At 46.0% G+C, this 18,733-nt stretch overlaps 1 long non-coding RNA gene across 1 annotated transcript in view; it reads right to left on the minus strand.

Annotated features, from left to right (window-relative positions):
* LOC102459771 (uncharacterized) overlaps positions 1-17,093 on the minus strand; it is a 28,326-nt gene extending 11,233 nt beyond the window's left edge. Inside the window, exon 1 of the long non-coding RNA XR_001369343.2 lies at positions 1,172-17,093. This is a non-coding gene — a long non-coding RNA (uncharacterized LOC102459771). The remainder of the gene's footprint in view (positions 1-1,171) is intronic.
* Positions 17,094-18,733: the final 1,640 nt, after the last annotated feature.

Genomic DNA, 18,733 nt, shown 5'->3' on the forward strand with positions numbered 1-18,733 from the left:
AGATCCCTACCCCCTCCCAAAACCACTATCAATGCTGGGACAAATGGAATCTCAGCATTCCAGAGACCTCCACCTGCCAGAAGCACTGGACTTGTCACCTTTCAATACTGAGAAATCTGCATTGAAAGTATCCCTGATGCCAGGCCATGCCCCTCTGGGCAAAAATTTTTTGCAGTCCAACTGGGGCACCTGGTAATCCCTGGGACTGTCAGAGCACCACGTCAATCCCAGGGGATGGGGCAGAAATGTTTTCCACATTTGGCCAGGTCACCCAATAGGAATCAATGGGAGGTTTACTTGGTGGCTGTTCTGTTTGCAGGCCTCCTCATGTAGTGTTCATGACCAAGAAAGTCCAAGAATATACCTGCAGATAACTCCACCACCACCATGTTGGTATGGGAACCCCTGATGCCACCACCTGGCTTTATGCCACTAGCAATGTCATGGTCATATTAGGACCCTTGGGTAGCATGTCTCTTGATCTTCAAGCCACAGCTAAGAGCCATCAGGACATCCCCCTCCCCCTCAGCTGCAACAGCCAGAGCTTAAGAACCTCCTCAAGACAGAGGAACAGGAAGCAGGTACCAAGGAGGAAGTGACTCTGAGGACCATATCCTCCTCGTCTCCAGATGAAACTATCATGCCTTCACCATCTCTGTCAGACTTTAGTCTTTTCCACAAACTGGTGAAGAGAGTAGCAGATGTTCTCTAGTTAACATTGGAGGAAGTCAAGGACACCTACCATGGGCTCCCTGACATTCTCTAGTCTTCCCTCCCAATTAATGAGGCAATTTTAGAGCCAGCTGTAAGACCACATGGCAAACCCCAGAATTGGTGCTAAACTACAAGTGGATGGACAAAAATTCTGTGTCCTTGCTAAGGAATCTGAATTTCTGTTCTCCCACGTGCCACCCAACTCCATCATGGTGGATGCTATTAACTCCCTCAGTCAAGAGCCATTCTCTTAGGGATGAGAGGTGTCTTGATATTTTCAGTAGAACTTCTTAAACCATCTACAATTTTGTATCACCACATACCAGACCCTTGTGGCAACATATGATTAGATGAATTACTCTATTGGTAAGATGCAAGAAGCATTTAAGCATGTGACCAATGTAAGATAATTAAACAGGAGAGTCAATTAGTGGCAAAGACATAATTGTAATCTGACCTCAACATGGCAGCTAGGTCCATCTCCATGGCTGTGGTGATGTGACAAGTGTCATGACTCCACTTGTTAGGTTTCCAGAAAGGTACAATTCACCACACAGTTGAGGACTCTCTCTCAAGGTCATAAAGTTCTCTGTTGTGATGACCTGAAGCCTCCCTTCCACTGTGAAGGACTCCAAGCTATCCTCTGGTCATTGGGTAAGTATACACTAGGACAAAAGAGACTATTTAGTCCCCAATCCCAGCATAGACCACAGACATCTTCGTACTAATCTCAATGCCAGCAGAAGCCACAAATAAAGGGGAAATCCCTAATGCAAACCACCTGCTCCCAGGGTGAATTGATCTAAATCACCAAGAAAAAATAATTGATTTAAATCAAGATACTACATAGATTTCTTTAAAAATTGTGCCAATTTGATTACTAAAACATGATAATTTACAATTCAGTGCAGCATTTTATAATATCTAAGAGGATATACATCGTGTAATTTTTTTTTACATAACTCGATTTAATTAATTTAGGAAATAGGATCTAATACTCACTCCCTGTATCAAGCCGCAAATGCAGCAGCAATACATTAGAAATGGTATGAACTAAATCACACAAAATAGCACTTATTTATGTAACATTTAAGATTAAAATGTTTCACATTTGCAATTCCAGTTGTCGCCTTAGTGGCCACCCGGTGACTGTCAGGGCTGTTCTCCACTCTGGTACTTTGAGTGCAGAAGGTAAGGGCCTGCAAAACAGCTTCAGAACTTTGCCTCTACAGGCACTAGTTACAAAAAACTTCTCCCCAGAATCATAATCACACATTTTGGGGGAAATCGCTGCCACCATCAAGTGCTTTTTGATCCCTGAAAACCAAGGGATGAACACTTGAAATCACCCCCAGGGGTACCCTAAGCTCTTTTGCCCAAAAAAAGCTCGAAAAAAGGAGAGAGAAAAACAAGCTGCAGTCTCTGGCAACTGACCCCCTCAATCAGAGACATGCAAATACAGACTTTCCAGGACACAAAAATCAAATTATCACCTTACCAAAAAAACAAACAAAAAAACCACACAACATCAGAAACCATTACTTGATTGCTAGATGTTACAGAGCAATTAAGGAAAACAAATTAAACAGAAAAATCTCTGAGGACAATGCAAAGTAGTAAATAGGGAGGGGAGGCGTGGAATCACACAGAGCAGTTCAAACCAAACCACAAAATAAAGAAAAATTACCTGAACGTGACTAGATTCACTTCTCCTTACTTCCAATACTCTCTTTGTTGAGTCCACTCGCAGACCATGAATTCCTTGGAGACATAATAGTCCTGCCAGGGTATAAATCATCCTCTCTTTCTCAACTCCTGGTTTCTCTCTCCCACACAAAGAAAGCAGGTAGAGAACCTATATCTAAATCAACTCTTACCTTGTTTGGTTCTCCGGGCTCCCTAGCCAACAACTCTGCTAGCTACCTGAGCTTCATCACTGGGTGCTGGTCATCACTACTTCCATCCATTACACTGTCCTTACACTTTTTTAATTTTCAAAATTTTATTAACTCTAACAGATAAATCCTCAGAATACCAAATATCCAGTGTCCCACAGCTTCTATAATTAGTTCTCATAATGTTCCATTCCTGTAAGTAAGTACTGCATCTTTTTGCACTGCTTGTACTTGACATGGTTTTCCTTTTTTGCACAGCAAATGAATTTCCTTCTTCAAAATATTCCTGGATACGGTCTCTCTTATGCCCAGAAGCCATGACAGTTTTTCTGTGGCAAGAGCAAGGGAGTTATGTACGAAACTGTGTGCATGCTGAATAATATTTTCCCTTTTGCTTTCCAGTCCACTCCACACTTCTTTTCTATGCTTTCTCTGCCTTTTCCTATATTCTATGTCTTTAAGATGTCATGCTTGGGCCAGGTCCCCACCCACAAAAACTCAGAACAAATTCACTCCAATCCAGCCTTTGTCCTTCTTTTGTTACTTTAGTTTGCTGAGAAACAGAAAAGTTACCTAACTTTCATTACTGTTGTTCTTTGAGATTGTTGCTCATGTCCATCGCACTGAGTGCACGATTGTTGGGAGTTTTTTTCCCTCAGCAACACCTACTGGGTCCCCTAGAGTAGCACCTCCATGGTGGTGCATATATATCCTTGCTGCACTCCATCCCCTCAGTTCCTTCTTGCCAGAACTCTACAGTGAAGGGGAAATGGGCAGGATTTGGAAAGCACACTGTCAACGCATCTCAGAGAACAGTTATGAAAGGCAGGTAACCATTTTTTCTTCTTTGAGTGATTGTTCATGTCCATTCCATTTAGGTGAATCCCAAGCTGTACTAAAAGAGATGGGATCAGAGACTAATTGGAAATATACTGCAACTCAGGTCTCCTGAATGCTGCATCATCCCTAGCATGCTGGGAGATGGGAGAGTGGTTGGTAAAGACCAAGTTGCTGTCCTGCATATATCCATGATGGGTACCTGTGCCACAAAGGCTGCCGAAGAGGCCTGGGCTCTACTGGAGTGGGCCATGATAGCTGGCACTGGCACTTTAGTGAGGTCATAACAGGTCCTGATGCAGGCTGTGATCCACAAATATCTGCCAGGTGGAGATTGGCAGACCCGTAATCCTATCTGCTATGGAGATGATTGTGTTCTCTCTAAATGAAACTCCAAAGCATGTCACGCATCCAGGGTGTGGAGCACTCATTCTTTATTATTAGGATGTGGTTTAGGAAATAAAACAGGGAGGAAGATAGCTTGATTTATATGAAATTGGGACACCACCTTAGGTAAAAAATGCTGTATGTAGGCATAGTTTGAACTTCTCTTTAAAGAGGAAGAGGGCTCTGAGATTGATTTCTGACACCCGTCTAGCTAACGTAATAGCCACCAAGAATGTTATTTTCTGTGACAACGGCAACAAAGAGCAAGTCATTAAAGGCTTAAAAGGTGGCCCCATGAGTCTTGTGAGGACCAGGTTAGAGTCTCAGGGTGGAAGAGGCTGACACACCTGTGGGTGAAACCTATCTAGGCTCTTCAGGAAACTATGTACCATCGGGTTTGCAAAAACTGTCTTGCCTTGGATACCAGGGTGAAAAGTAGACAGCCGCTAGATGGATCCAGACTGAGGATACAGATAATCCCTGTGTTCTTAGATCTAACAAGTACTCCAGTATGAATGGGACCACGGCCTCCAGCATGGCTATGCCCTTAGAGAAGGACCAAACTGAAAAATGTGTACACTAAACCAGGTAAATGGCTCTAGTGGAAGGTTTCCTACCATCCAAGAGCACCACCTGCACTTATTCCAAATCTTGTTGCTTCCCCCGTGTCAACCATGGAGCTTCCCCAAGGCCATTAGGTGGAAGGATTGCAGGTTGGGGTGACATAACTGTTCATGGTCCTGGGTAATTAGGTCTGGGAACATGTGAAGAGTTGTATGCTCCTCCACTAAGACATCCAGCAGCTTCGTGAACCAATACTGGCAGGGCCAGACTGGCTCCACCAGGATCAGAGAAGTTCTGTATTGCTGTGCCTTAAGGAGAACTTTGCAGATGGGGGCCCTTTTGCACAAGGGTTTACTATGACAAGAGATACAACAGATGGATGGCCCCTTACAGTGAGGGAGTCATAGAATCAACACTAGCATTTATGAAGGAAGGGATCCTACTCTTGTTATTTTGTAATACCCAAAAGCAGGTGTGGGAAACCTTTTTTGAAAGAAAAATCTATCTGGGGCTGCACACGAGTGAGAAGCAACCACTAGTTACCAGTAACCACTAACAAAATTATATATACATTTAATTTTAAATAATGGATAATTAACATAGTGCCCATCCCCAACCTGAAAAAATCACCCAGCTTGCTGGCCCATGTCCCAACATACTCTGTGCATGCCCCATGCCTATGCTCCCGTCAGGACCACACACAGACAGCTGGTACTGTCTAACTGCTACACCCCCACACACCCTATAGTTGTGTCCAGCCTTGCAATCTACTGACCCCAGTCCCTGCCCTTAAATGAAGGTCCCACAGATTAGGGGAGGCATGTGGCAGCTCCAGCCCCAGTTGCCAGAGCAGCATCCTGCCACCCGCCACGTGGCTTCTCTGGACCGGGCCGCCACAGCAGCCTCCTGCCACCCAGCTCATGGCTCTTCTGACTCCAGCCACCAAAGCAGCCTCCTGCTACCCACCTCACAGTTCCTCCAGCCTCCAGCCCTGGCCCACGGCTCTGCATAGGAGGTGGTCAGGGTGGAAATCTTTTCCGCACACCTGCGCAAGTGCACAGTTTAGAGAGAACCCTGCAGGCTAGCAGTTCTGTGTGCTCCAGTCCCGCAGTAGGCACCGGCTCCCTGAGTCACAAGGGCTGGATCCAGGCAAGCTGGGGGCTGCACCCAGCTGCTGGTCCTGAGATTTGCCACCCCTGCACAAAAGGAAAGGAGGTTGGAGACATACTAGGACTCAGAGCTCCCAAAAAGTTTATCAAAACTCAAAAATTCAAATCAGTCACCTTATCATTCCACTTTGGACCAGACAGTTTGGTAGCCCTTGACCTGCAGAATGCCTATTTTCATCTCAACCCCACCACAAACAGATTTCTCAGATTCATTCTAGGGTACAGCCACTACCACTGCAGAGAGCTCCCCTTCAGGCTATCGCCATCCATGAGAGCATTTTACAAAGTTCTCTCAGTGCTGGCCACTCATTCGCGTTCCCAAGGGATAATGATCTACCCTTCCCCGCATGGTAGTCTCCTCAGAGCCAGATGTCTTCAAAAGACTCACCAAGTCACTGAAGCGACAATGCACGTGCTTACAGATCTGGACCTAGAGATCAATACCCAAAAGTCAAGCTACATTCAGTGCCATTTCTGGAATTCATAGGGGCCAACTTTGACTCGTTACAGGCCAAAGTCCTCTTGCCTCAACACAGGTTCCTGTACATAGGCACACACAGGCACTCTTCAAAGCAGCCCACAGATATCAGCCAGGCTCTGCCTCCAATCTGCAGGGCATATGGGAGCAGGCATGGTGGAAGACCACATGCCAGGCTTCACATGCAATGTCTCCAAATGTGGGTCAGCTGGCTTTAAAGAGCAAACAAGGCCAGGCTGGACAGATTCCTGTCACCATCCACCAGACAGGCACCATTTGCAAGGGGACCTCTTTTTCACAAACGGTCCTGTTGTTGCTCCTCGCCACTGACACTTCACTCAAAGGGTGGGGTGTGCATCTAAATGGTCTCATATCACCACCCATGGAGATACCACTTCACATTAATCTCCTCCAGCTCAGAGCAGGCAGGAACACCTGCACCCATTTTCTCCCTCTGGGCACAGGATCACACACGCAGACCCTAACAGACAATGTAGCCTGTATGTACTATATCAGTCAGCAAGGAGAAGCCAGGTCACCTTCTCCACGTGCAAAAGCAATGAGGCTAATTGGTTCAACTCCCACAATGTTATATTGTCTATGACTTACCTCCCTGTGCACAAAACTCAATAGCAGACAGTTTCAGTCACAAATTCCCACAAGATCACGAGTATTTCACAACCTGTTCAGGTCCGTGGATAGTATGCTCCCCCCCACCCCCCATCATTCTTGCCACTCACCTGAACAAGAAATGTCCTCACTACCAGAGTGGGGATGGGATAGCTCTCCCTGGGTAAAGTTTTCTCCTCTCCTGAGACAAGATCCTTCTCTTGGCCTTTCCCTCATTTACTTTACTACTGAAGGGCCTGCTGAAAGTAAAAAGGAACAGAGCTCACATCATTCTGATTACTCTTACTTGGCCAAGACAAACTTAATACCCTTACCTGCTACGGCTTGCAACATACCCCTTAATCCTTCACCCAACCATTCCACACCTCTCAAGGAACAGATATCGTCTCCTACATCCCAGCTTGATTCTCTGCCTCAAGTTATAATTCCTGGTTTTCTTTAGAAAACCTCTGCTCAAGAGAGATAGAAGAGGTTCTATTACATGGTAGAAAGTCCTTGACAGGACATACTTAAAACAGAAACAGTCCAGGTTTCAGATCTGATGTATACCCCAATAAATCTCTGCAATATCTGTGACTTTTCTGCATGTCATGGACTATGTATTGACCCTAATCTCTCCAGGTCCAGAAAGCAGCAGTAACAGCTTTATATCAACCTGTAGAAGGCTATTCTGTGCTGTCACACTCAACCACTATGAGATTCCTCAAGGATATAGTTAACCTCTTCTCTCAACTTTGACTGTCTATTCCTACATGAGACCTAATCCTGCCTCCTAAGCCATGGTCACTTGTTTGCTGTTGTATCTATCAGTGAAAACAGCCTTCCTGATAGCAATTACCTTGGCCTGGAGAATAAGATAGATGGTCTGATGACACACACCCCACACACGCTATTTTTTCTGGCCCCATCTAAAATTCATCCCTAAGGTAACCTCCCCATTTCAAATTAATCAATTGATTCACCTTCCAATCTTCTACCCAAGCCTCATCAAGACAACATGGGGGAGCTCATAGCTACTGCAGGACTGGATCACACAAAATCTGCTAGCCTGAACTCGTGTATTGACACACATACATTCCTTGACACATGAGGTAGCCTTCTAGCTTTCTGATTACAAGTATCCTTAGCAGCATACAGGGACGGTGGAGATGCAAAGGGTGACATGGGATTCGTAGTGATTGCTTCCAATCCAAAATATCAGGTTGGTGAGCTGAGGGCATGAAAATATACAATATTTTATGACAACCCTTTAGAAAGGGTTCCTGGAAAAGAGAAGTAACACTCTCAAAATACTACTAGTAAGTAATCTCTTGGTGGAAAAAGCAAACAAGAAAATGCTCTCCCAACATGAAGCACAGCTCCCTGCACCATTGAAGAAATGGAGAAACTGGGGATAACAGTCTCATATAGCCCTGACTCTCAATATTTGATACTGCATTCATAGACGGTTTCTGAAGCACAGCAACATGATGTGCATATCACAGAAAGTGCTTCAAAAACTTTGTTTGCTTCTCCAATTACAGCAGTGGCCATGCCTGTAAGAATCTGGTATATCAGCTTAGAATAACCTGAGACACATTTATGCAGCTCCTGATTCTGCATTTATTATACAGAACACAAAAACAGACAGCAACATTCAGAAGCCTTGTTCAGACCTCTCTCTAGGTTGGTCAGTTGGAAATAGTTTGTTGAATTATTTCATGATCATGAACAAGTTGCATGAGCTGTTTAACACACACACACCCTCTCAAAGTACCTAAACAAAAGCACAAAGAAGGGAAGCAATTGGTACAGTGCTAAAGAGACCACACACATACACAAAATTAAGTTGTAGACCTATGAAAACTGGAAAAAATATAGAATCATTAGAATGGGGGAAGGGAGCAGAAACAACTATAAGATGAAAATCATAAAAACCAAGATTTTTTTAAAAAAAATAGATCCCCTAAAATTAGCCTCTGATTTTTGTACGTACCTACATAAGTGAAAAATCAAAAGTGCTGAAGACATAGGAAGTCCTATTAGATCACTTACTTTGGTACCTATATATAGACTTAGGAGCCTAATTTTAGGCTCACAGTTTTGAAAATCCTGGCTTAAATATATATCTAAAGTGGAAGTATTATTATAGAATTTACATATAATGCAATAGGTGTGTGCATTCTAAGAGTTTTAGGACTTGGATAGCACAAACAAACAATTACTAAATTATCACAGACCCCACCTCTTCAGTGACACAGCTATGATTTCCAATTCACTGATGTGGGAACTAAGTGAGGACAGAGAGGCTAAGGCCAACATTTTCAAACTCAAGTATGTTTAGTCACCCAATGTATAATCAAACCCCTAAGTACATGCCATGATTTCAGAGGTATTAAGCATTCACAGCTACCACTGAATTCAATGGCATGCAGGTTTGAAAATGTTGGTCTGTGCTTTGAGGGAAACACAGAGTAGGGATTACTCGATTTCACCTACAGCATGCCGCAAAGGAAATGGCTCAGCCTGGGACAGCAGCTGGTAGAGAACTTGTGACTTATCATTAAAGTAGTTTGATCAAAATTGTACCTTACTGATCTAATCTGCAAATTTGCAAAAACTCAGACCACCTATGGCTATTGCATGTTTATACACAGGACCAAAAGGCTAGTGCTGGTTGATTTTGGAATATCTGATATTTTCCTTAGAAGTGGTAGGCTTTGAACACTAGTGGCTGGTTCATATCAGTTAATATTGTCAAAGCTTTCTTGAAAGCAAAAAGGCAAGGAATAGAATTTCTTTAAATGAAGGTCCCACAGATTAGGGGAGGCATGTGGTCTTGCAGAACTGTCAAGGTGAGCTCTATGTCAGTCTATAGCTTATAATATTAGAACCTGAAAACAATGTAGAAAAAGCGACCTTATTCCCAGTCACACTCTTGCCCACCACTCTCAACCTCCCCGTTCTCTTTTTGCTAAACATTTTGGAATTTCCAAATCCATTCTTCTTCCAAAGTTTTTAAAAAGTTGAGGCTTTAGCTTAACTACAATTCTGGGAGTGGTTAGTGTGCCTTAAATGAGAAAGTATCCAGCAGTTAGTGATGAATCTTGAATCCATGTGCTCTGGTTTGGAAGCATTATGTGAAAAGAGGCATGTGAAAAAAGGTATTTGAAGCATCTTTCTATTCAATTCTAATTCCTATCTTAATCGTTTATTGTACTTGTAAAGTTCCTAGCAGTACAGCACAACATATGTTCCAAAGAAAATTGCATTTCTTACCTAAACATTGGATTGAGATGGGAATCTCCAATCCCACTAAGCTAGGGGGAGAGGTAGACACACTGGAGGGCAGAGATAGGGTCCAGAGTGACACAGACAAATTGGAGGATTGGGCCACAAGAAATCTGATGAGGTTCAACAAGGACAAGTGCAGAGTCCTGCACCGGGACGGAAGAATCCCAAGCATTGTTACAGGCTGGTGACCAACCAGCTAAGTAGTAGTTCTGCAGAAAAGGACCTGGGGGTTACAGGGGATGAGAAGCTGGATATGAGTCAACAGTGTGCCCTTGTAGCCAAGAAGGCTAATGGCATATTAGGTTGCATTAGGAGGAGCATTGCCAGCAGATTCAGATATTGCCCTTTATTCGGCTCTGGTGAGGCCACATCTGGAGTATTGTGTCCAGTTCTCTGCCCCCCCACTACAAAAAGGATGTGGACGCATTGGAGAGGGTCCAGCGAAGGGCAACCAAAATGATTAGGGGGCTGGAGCATATGACCTATGAGGAGAGGCTGAGGGAGTTGGGTTTGTTTAGTCTGCAGAAGCGAGGAGTGAGGGGGGATTTGATAGCAGCCTTCAACTTCCTGAAGGGAGGTTCCAAAGAGGATGGAGAAAGGCTGTTCATAGTAGTGACAGATGGCAGAACAAGGAGCAATGGTCTCAAGTTGTGGTGGGAGAGGTCCAGGCTGGATATTAGGAAAAACTATTTCACTAGGAGAGTGGTGAAGCACTGGAATGGGTTACCTAGGGAAGTCTCCATCCCTAGAGGTGTTTAAGTCTTGGCTTCACAAAGCCCTGACTGAGTTGATTTAGTTGGGATTGGTCCTGCCTAGAGCAGGGGGCTGGACTTGATGCCCTTCTGAGGTCTCTTCCAGCTCTATGGTTCTATCATTCTATGGAGTTAAATGGGCTATTCACTCCACTGTCCTTGATTCAAGTGTCTCTAGGAACTAAAGAAAGAATGTAGAAGACCTCAGCTTGTCTTCTTCAGCTAGATAAACAAGAGACCAATTTCCCTCCCTGACAGCACAGCAGTCCATAAGGAGTCTGTATCACTGAGGAAGGGCGATGTGGCAGGAACTCCTAAATGTGGGACTCAATCTGCATTCCAACTGTACATCAGTCATGAGGTCTCTCTATCAGCTCCAACCTGGAGAATGAGAAGGGAAGGATCCTGCACTCCCTTAGCACGACTGGAGTACTTTGTTAAAAATAGCATGAAATGGCAAAGAAGCTCCTAAAGCACTGATTTCCTGGTGAATTTGTTTGGCTAGTCTTGAAGCACGTGTCTGAGGAAGAGTCTTCTGCCTTCTGGAAGGAAAGGAGGTGGCTTTTAAGAAGAGATTTGTACCATCACCTAGAAGACTATTCATTTCTCTGATAAAAATGGGTAAGTTAGTTGTTCATGTATGTTGTTGCGAGGCTTGTTATTCATTTCAATTACTGGACTAATCACTGTTTCCATTTAGAGTTCCTTGGACATGGACTATTGGTAATTTCACAATGGATTACTGTGAAAATTTTTCCAGAAACCATATGTAGCCTACAAGTATTTTTTATGTTAAAGCATAGGTATAAGTTAATGCAGTACTGTACCAGAGGGTGTAGATGTGTTAGTCTGTATCCACAGAAACAATGAAGAGCCCTGTAGCACCTTGAAGACTAACAGATTTATTTGGGCATAAACTTTCATGGGCAACAACCCACTTCGCCAGATGCTTGCGCCTATATGGTCAGAAAGACAAGTTTAACTAAACAAGGCCTGAGCTCCAAAAGCTTTAGCATACTTTAAATCATAAGATATCACAAGATAGAATATCGTAATGACTAAATTGCCAATGTGTTACGACATTTTAAAGTTAGGGACATCAGTAGATATTGGACTACAAGAATATCACTGTAACTAATAGATGTGCATGCTACTAAGCTTGAGGGGAGAAAGGAAATCCAAGATTCGGAGGACAAGAAAATAGAAATTGTGACAAAGCTCCTACAAAAACTCAATGGGTCCTGTGCTTCCTGGTGGATTTGCTTGCCTCAGAGGCTCACAGCAGCCCACAATCTTAGGCACCATGCCTAGGGCTTTAATTTGCTGTTTGTTGAGCTCTTTTCATCATTGGCCAGTGTATGGTAAAATGGAGAATAAACTCCACAGTCCTTTTCCCTGAGTGGAAATGGAGAAGTGGGTGTTGGGAGTAAACCAGGCCCATGGTCTACTCTGGGTTCCAGCCCAGAGCCCTGTGATAGTAGCTGCTTGTGTGAACCCCTGGCACCTACTAGAATACAGCTCCAAGACCACTGGGCTACACCTTCTTTCTATCCAGTTCATCCTCCCAGTTATGACCTCCTTTCCTCCTACTCCCTGTGGTACTCTCCTCCTTCACCCTAGCTGCACTCACCCTCCCACTGCAGGGCTGCTACTTTTTTAGCCAGTCTGAACTGGTTTTCTTAATTACCCCCAGGTGTCCTAATTGGCCTAGGCTGGCCTGACTCTTCAGGCCTAGCCAATTAGCCACAGGTGTTCCATTACCCATGATTGCCTCTGCTGGTTCTAAACCAGCCCCTCTCTGTTACTCTGGGAGCAGTGTGACATAGTGGGGGTGCTGTCTGTAACCCCGTGTCCCCCTGCATTGTGATGTGTGATTCCTACTGACTCATCCACATGTGTATTAGCCCAGACACTTAGGTCCAGCCTGACCAGATAACAAGGCTCTTTCCCCAGGGGAGAGACAAAGGGAGGGAGGAGGAGACAAACACCTGGTTTGGGGGCAGGGTCTGGGAGCCAGGGAGTTGCTGGCTGGGAAACATGAAGGAAACAGCCGAAGCTGAGGGGTGAAGGTCTTGGGGGGGCAATGGACCCCTAACCAAGGGGTCTGAGGCATCCTGGTCCTGACTCCTGTAACCACATCTCATCTGTGCTGTATCCTGGAAAAGCAATAAACCCTCTCTATTCTACTGGCTGGCGGAGTCTGTTCTTGCTGCTATGGGGCTGCAGGATATGGGGGAACCCCAACTCACCATCACAGCAGGGATCTCCCTCAGTCTGAGGCTTATGAGTCCCCTCCACTACTTTTTTATAGCCTTCTGTTCTGATCCTGTCACAAAATACAGAAAAGGGGATGAAAACCCTATTGAATATGCAGTAGGCACTATTGTATCATTACAATGTATTATAAAACTTGTGTCCCTGCCTGAGTGCCCTGGGAGATACGAGGATGGTGACCACTCGTGATGATGGTGCATCTGATGGTGGCTACAATGCTGATTTTTTGTGTAGAAGGAATGGTATAAGTATATTGATGATCAGAACATAAGAATGGCCGTACTGGGTCAGACCAAAGGTCCATCTAGCCCAGTAACCAGTGCCAAGTGCCTTGGAAGGGGTGGACTGAAGACACTGATCAAGCGATTTGTCTCCTGCCATCCATCTCCAGCCTCTGACAAACAGAGGCCAGGGACACCATTCCTACCCCCAGCTAATAGCCTTTTATGGACCTAACCTCCACGAATTTACCTAGCTTCTCTTTAAATTCTGTTATAGTTCTAGCCTTCACAGCCTCCTCTGGCAAGGAGTTCCACAGGTTGACTATGCACTGTGTGAAGAAGAGGAAGAGGTTACTCACTCTGTGCAGTAACGATGTTTCTTCGAGGTGTGTCCCCCCCATAGGCGCTCCACTTCAGATGTCGGGCTCTGTCCCGGCACCGCAGGTCTGAGAGCTGTTAGCCGTGGTTCGGCTGGCCCACACACACACGGGGCACATGCGGTTCGCGCTGCTTCTGAGTGTGCATGGGATCCAGTTCCTCCTAATCGGATCACTCCTTAAAAACACAAGAGGAAACTCCAAAGAGGGGAGGAGGGCAGGTCATAGAACACCTACGGGGACACACACCTCGAAGAAATGTCATTACTGCACAGGGTGAGTAACTTCCTCTTCTTCTTCGGGTAGTGTCCCTGTGGGTGCTCCACTTCAGGTGAATACAGAGCAGCAGCTGTGCGTATGGAGGTGGGATTGGAGTTACTGTTTCTTTGCTATGGATAGTACAACGGAGGCTAACGCTGAATCTCGAGCGATTGCATCGATAGTGTAATGCTTAGCAAATGTCATATCTGATGACCACGTGGCTGTACGACGAATGTCCTGCATCGTGATGCTCTTCAGGACGTGACAACTGTTGGAATGGATGAGTCCTTTCTAAGTAAAAAGCCAACACTCTGTAGACATCAAGTGTGTGCAAGCGGGCCTCACGAGGCGAGGGGTGTGGCTTGAGGCAGAATGTGGGGAGTGAGATTGGCTCATTAATATGGAACTCTGAGTTCACTTTAGGTAAAAATGACAGGCGAGGCTGAAGGATTACTCCCGTGTTAGTAAATAGTGTGTATGGGGGGTTGGCAGAAAGTGCCGCTAGTTCTCCTACCCTTCGGGCCAAACTTATGGCCAAGAGAAAGGCCAGTTTCGCGGTAAGCAACTTTATGTCACAGGAATCAGAAAGTACGAAGGGTGGATAACTAAGGGTATCGAGAACGAGTTCCAAGTCCCAAAATGCAGGAAGTGTCCTGCGTGGGGGGTGTAAATTTTCCAGTCCTTTAAGAAAACGTTTCACGAGTGGGTGAGACATTATTGACAATGCATCTGTTGGTTGTCTAAGCGCAGAGATTGCTGAGAGATGGACTTTAATCGAGGAGATTGCCAGTCCCGTGTGATGTAAGTGCAGTGCGTAGTCCAAGATGCGGTGGATCGGGATGGACTCTGCGTCACAATGGTTGTCTACACACCAGGCGTGGAATCGACACCATTTGTAAAGGTAAGTCTGTGGGTGGATTCCCGCCTGCTATACAGCAGGATGTGCTTGACCTCTTGAGAGCAGAGGACTTCTGTGCCATGGAACCATCTAGGAACCATGCTGGGAGGTGCCACCTGTCAATCTGTGCCTGTGGTATCGAGAAACCTGGCTGTGTGAGTAGGTTGGGTTGTTTTGGTAGCTGATATGGGGCTTGTGTTGACATTTGTAGCAGCATAGGAAGCCACATTTGTCTGGACCAAAACAGTGCTATAAGTATCACTGTAGCTTGATCGAGGGTAATCTTCTTGATCACTCTTGATATAAGCGGAATTGGAGGAAAAACAAAGAGAAGGTGATGACTCCAGTTCCAAAGGTATGCGTCCCTTAGTGATCCTGGTCCCAGGCCCTCTCTGGAAAAATATTGTGGACATTTCTTGTTCCGATGTGTTGCAAAGAGGTCTATGGTTGGGTGTCCCCACCTTCGGAACATATGTTGGAATAGTTTCTGGTCAATTTCCCACTTGTGTTGGGGAAAGACATGTCTGCTCAGTGCGTCTGCAAGTGTATTCTGCTTGCCTGGAAGATATATGCTGATGATGGTGATATTGTGGATTATATACCTGTTCCACAGGCTTGTGGCCTCCACACAGAGATCTGGAGCACGTTCCCCCCGGAAGATGATATAGTACATTGTGGTAGTATTGTTGGTAAGTATTTGAGTTGTTTGTCCTCAAATTCATGGGAGGAAGGCTTTGCAGGCATTGAATACTGTCTGGAGCTCCAGTAGGTTGATGTGCTGGAAGGATTCCTGTGTGCTCCATTGGCCTTGAGCAAATTCGCCCTTGCAATGAGCTCCCCAGCCTATGAGAGACACATCCAATGTGACCTGAATGGTTGGCTGAGGATGGTAGAAAGGGACTCCGGAGAGTAAATTGTCGGGTAACATCTACCATGCAAGTGATTGCTTGACTGCCAGGGGAACCTGGACAAGTCTGCGGGTGTCCTGGTTGCCTGGACGGTATACCGAGGCCAGCCAGTGCTACAAGGGCCCGAGACGTAGCCTTGCATGTCGTACCACGTAAGTCGTGGAGGCCATGTGTCCCAACAATTGAAGCCAGGCAATTATCGGGATCTTCAGCCTGATAGTAAGAGTTTGAGTAAGGCTCTGTATCCTATGGAATCGCTCTATAAGCAGATAGGCCTTGGCCATTATAGAGTCTAACCGTGCCCCAATGAACACGAGTGATTTTAGAAGTGTGAGCGACGACTTTGGCAGATTGAGGACAAGGCCCAAGTCATAGGATTGTGCCTTGATGAGGCAATTGTCCAAATACAGGAAGATCGTTACATTGTGGTGAAGAAGATATGTAGCCACCACTGACAGTCTTGGAGAAGACCCTCAGTGCTGAGGACAGTCCGAACAGAAGAACTTTGTATTGGAAATGTTGTGTGCCTATGACAAATCTGAGAGAACGTCTGTGGGCTGGATGGATTGTGACGTGAAAATAGGCGTCCTGCAAATTGAGCGAAGTGAACCAATCCCCTGTGGTTAACGCTGGGAGCACGGAAACAAGGGTCTCCATTCTGAACTTTTGCACAACCTCGCAGATATCTAAGGAAAGAAATCGAGAATGTATCTCCATCCCCCCTGACTTCTTTTCGGTGAGAAAGTACCTGGAGTTAAAACCCTTGCCTTGAAACTGGACGGGCACCGTCTCTACTGCCCCTATGTCCATGAGTCTCACGACTTCTTGCATTAGAAGCTCGTGAGATGGGTCCCTGAAAAGGGACGGGGTTGGGGGTATGGTAGTGGGGAGAGAGAAGAGGGGTATGGAATATCCTAATGCTATTATTTCTAGTATCCATTCGTCTGTGGTAATGGATGACCATCTGCGCTGGAAAGATCTGAGGCAATGGTGAAAAAGTTTGTGTGCTTCCAGGGGGTACGTGAGGGGGACGTCGCACAGTCCCTCGATCGGACCATCAAACCTGCTATCAGTTGTTCTCGGGGTTAGGACCCCTGTTAGACTGTGCTCTGCGTTTTTGAGGGCGGGGTCTGCCTCTTTGCTGTTGTTGTTGGTCCTGTTGTCTGTACCTGGGACCAGAGTAGGAGAAAGGTTTTTGTTTAAAGTAGGGCGTGTAACGCCTGCAGCGATACGGAGGCATATATGTTCCTAGGGTCTTTAACGTTGTCCTTGGGGACTGAGGCTAATTGTAGCCACAATGATCTCCTCTTAATGATTGATGTCGCTGTGCTGCGTACAGCTGCGTTGGCAATATCCAGCACAATTTGCAGGGCTGTTGTTGAGGCTATGTAGCCCTCCTGTATCACTGATTTGATTATCTGGCGCGCGTCATCTGGTAGGTGTTTTAGAGCATAGTTATTGAAACTGTGGTTCGATAGGTGCGCCGCATAATTCGCCATCCTGAGGAGAAGGGTAGCGGAAGAAAAAACTTTTCTCCTGAAGAAGTCAAGTCTTTGTCCGAGGCCACATTCCTATGCTGGGGTGTTTTGGCTTTTTGTTGGGCTGCATCGACAACTAGTGAGTTTGGTTGAGGATGCGTGAATAAGAATTCCGACCCTTTGGGGGGGGGGGATGAAATACTTTTTGTCAGATTTCTTATGGGTAGGCTGTGCAGATGCGGCCGTCTGCCAGATGTCATCTGTGATCTCTAAAATTGCCTCATCAAAGAGTAAGGCCATTTTGGCGTTCTGGGTGCAAATTCTTGAGAAGGTGATGCTGTTTTTGCTGGACTTTAGCAAGGTGTAAATCCTGTGAATCTGTCACCCTCTTGAAAAGGTCGTGAAACTGACGGATGTCATCAGTAGGGGAGGAATCATCTGGGAAGACGGCATCGTTGGGTGATGATGAAGAAAAATCTGTTGGGGAACCAGCTTGAGGTTGGGAGTGCCCCGTAACTGGCCCTTGTGGTGGTTCTGGTTGAGCCAGAGGGATAGGGACATCTCCCAATGGTGTAGATGGACGTGCCAGATCAGGTGGCAGTGTTGGCAGTCGGGATCCGCTGTGAGATTGGGAGTAATAATGTCGTTGGGACCTGAAGGAGGAATGGCTCGATGAGAAGCGATGATAGTGGCACTAGTGGTAGCTCTCATGGAATTGATGCCTGGAAGAGTATCGTGGTGAATAAGTATGAGTAAGATGATCTTGTGAGCAATCTGGGAGAACGAGATCAGTGAGAAGCATGAGACAGTGACCGTGAGTATCTATGAAGTGATCTGGAATACCATGGCAAACAACTCCGATGGGAGACAGTAGTGATGTGGGGTTCTTGATGTAATGGCATGGAGAAGACCAAAGCTGGAGACTGTGGTTGGGTAAGTACGTCCGGTGGCCCCAGGCTAGGAGATGGCGTTCTTATGCTCCTTGATTTTCCTGTTGCCTTTCTACGCACCAGGGACGGACTTACGCTTTGGCAAGAGATACTCAGCACCAACATGCTCTGCGCGGATGGAGTGGAGGATCGCTGCAAGTCTGTACTGATGGTGATGGAGTTGCCCAATGTGAGGGGCACTCCCTGAGTCCGTTCGCTGACAGTGCCGCCGATGTAGAAGAGGGCAGCGCCGCTGGTGTCATGGAAGTAGAAGGCAGTGCAGTAAGACCAGGCGGTGCCATCGGCGCTGACGCGGGCAGGAGAGTTGGTGCCGGCGGTTGTGGCGCAGATGGTGCCATCGCTGCCGGCATCTATGTTGATGGTGCCGAGGCACTCATTGGCAATGGCGGTGCCGTGGTTGTCCGTGCTGATATAGGCACCGATATCGGTGCTTTTGGAACAGGTCCAGAAACTGGTATCTATGGTTTGTGTTCAACTGGAGCAAGGGCGGACTCAGCTCTCAGGAATGCGGCCGCGGAAACTGGTTCCCTGTGTTGGGAAGGACCAGGCTCTGAAGTGCACTGACTTGTCTTCTGCCGCTCTGCGTGCCTGGATCCCCTCATACCAAAAGTTCTTTGTCTGTTGCCAATGCTCCAACACAAAGTAAAGGAGCGAGAGGGCGATTTTG

This window comes from Pelodiscus sinensis, chromosome 6, assembly GCF_049634645.1.
Source record: "Pelodiscus sinensis isolate JC-2024 chromosome 6, ASM4963464v1, whole genome shotgun sequence".
Classification (NCBI taxonomy): domain Eukaryota; kingdom Metazoa; phylum Chordata; order Testudines; family Trionychidae; genus Pelodiscus; species Pelodiscus sinensis.